The sequence below is a fragment of the Mastomys coucha genome, chromosome X (genome assembly GCF_008632895.1).
Source record: "Mastomys coucha isolate ucsf_1 chromosome X, UCSF_Mcou_1, whole genome shotgun sequence".
Lineage (NCBI taxonomy): Eukaryota > Metazoa > Chordata > Mammalia > Rodentia > Muridae > Mastomys > Mastomys coucha.
Window position 1 is genome coordinate 113,013,190 of NC_045030.1, and position 2,233 is coordinate 113,015,422.

The window sequence follows — 2,233 nt, forward strand, 5'->3', positions numbered from 1 at the left end:
TCATCAAGAGACTCTTCTAGCCTCTCACCTCTGCGAGTTTAAAAGATATTTCCACATTTGTAAACATTTTCAAAAGTTGCATCATTTTCCTGGATTCAAATCCTCATTAATTTCACAAGAATGCTATGCAAGGTACTAGAGGCAGAATCCATTAAATACCAGAAATTTATTTTCTCCCATTCATGGACAATAGAATTTAGAAGAAGATTTATTTTCAGAATGTGTTTCTTCTAAGGCTTCTTCATTTTATTTGTAAATGGCTGTTTCCTCTATATGTCTTCAATCAGTCTTTGTGCAGAAATTTGTCCAAATTTCTTATATAAAATAGTCATGGATTAGGAGTCAACCCAATGATCTTTTTTTCTTAGTTATCTTTTAGTATACCTATATTCAAATATAGTTATAATATGAAATGTTAAGATTCTACCCTGTGCATCTGGAAAGGTAACAAAATATGACTCTAAAACATATCTATTTTCTGGCTAAAAAAGTCTTGATATAAGTGTGATATGAAATTTTCCATGTATTACAAAACAGACTTCAATTTTTCCATTTTTATTATATACTTTCAGAGATCTATTATTATGCATATAAATATTTGTAATTACTGCATCTTCTTTTCTTTAATGCTAATCAGTATTTTATCATACTTTGTTTCTAATAAGAGATTTTAAGTCAAAAGTTTAAAAATTATATTTGCATCTCAATATTGTTCTTTTTGGTTACTATTTACTTTCTATTTTCTCATCTATTTTCTCATGTCATACTTTGTTTCTGTCTTTGTATATAGAGTTAAACATGTATAAAAAGCAAGCAGATCAATTATTTATTATTGCTATTGTTGATATTGTTTCTCATTGATATGTAAATGTAATCCATTTCCATTTAAATAATTATTCTGAAGGAAGTGCCACTATGATTTTGTTATTTAGCTTAACAGTGTTTTTGCTTGTTATAGCATGAATAGCCTTTTGTTCCTTAGTCCTTCTTTTGTATATTTTATTTGTGTTCAGCTTTTTATTCAATTCTTATTTTCTTATGTGTCTATTTCATAAATAATATATGGCTAATATTAACATTTATTATACTATTCAAAAAGTCATAATATTAATGTGAGTTTGTATCCATTTAACTTTTACAGTATGCAACTAAATTATTTTTTCTTAAGTTTAATTTTTTATAATTGTATGTATGTATACAATGTATTGTGACTGTATTCATCTCCTAATTTTGTCTTTTATCTGTCTCATATTCTTATTGTCTCCCCTTTCTCAAATAGTCCCCTTCCTGGTCCTATGTGCCTCATTCTACATGAATTGATCTTGGTAACCTAGCTGGAGCAACAAGGGCATAAAGAAATGTCAGACAATGACAAAATGTAAGTATACAAAACAGTTGGTATTTGGTGGGCTGTACTGGCTCTGATGGAGTTTTAATCAGGAAACTCAATGTACTTTTCATAAGGAGGAATTAGCTAGTCTCAGTGGGGGGTTTCTATAGGAGAACATTCTCAGGTTAAAGTTGTCTGGGAAGAGGAACCTAAAAGTGATAGTTTTTATGCTCCCTGGTCAATTGCAAATACTTCTACTTGTATTCTCAATTTCACAGTTTTAAAGTATTAAGGTCTTTGGCATGGCTGTGGCAGTCACTAATATACATTTTACTCAGGATTTCTTCCACTTCACATACCCCTGTCTCCTTTTTGTGTAGGTCATGTGCAAGTGGCCATATCTGTTGTGCATTCATGATTGTAGCAGCCATGTTGTATCTAGAAGACAGTGTTTCATAACCCTCTTTTCCATCTCTGGCACTCATATCATTTCTAGCCCCTCTTCTTGGATATTCTCTGAGATAAGGAGTGACATAAATGTCTGATTAAGAGCTGAACACTCAACAAATATTTACACTATTCACTTTGTCCAGTTGTGTCTCTTCACTAACCTTCAGCTTCTGCAACAAGAAAATCCTCTGACTCTTACTAACAGATGTGCTAGGATAGAAATAGGGATTTTTTATATGTATATAGGATAAACAGAGGGGATAATTCATAAATAAAAGTATGTTATCCTATGTATCTTTTCCTTCCTTCTTTTGTTATTTCAAAAATCCTTATTCATGTACTATCCACATAAAAACAAAATTAAATTCTTATATCATATGACAAAATTATTAGAAATTAATATGATATTTAGAATCCCTTCAAGATATCACATTTTTTCATGTTGCTATTAAG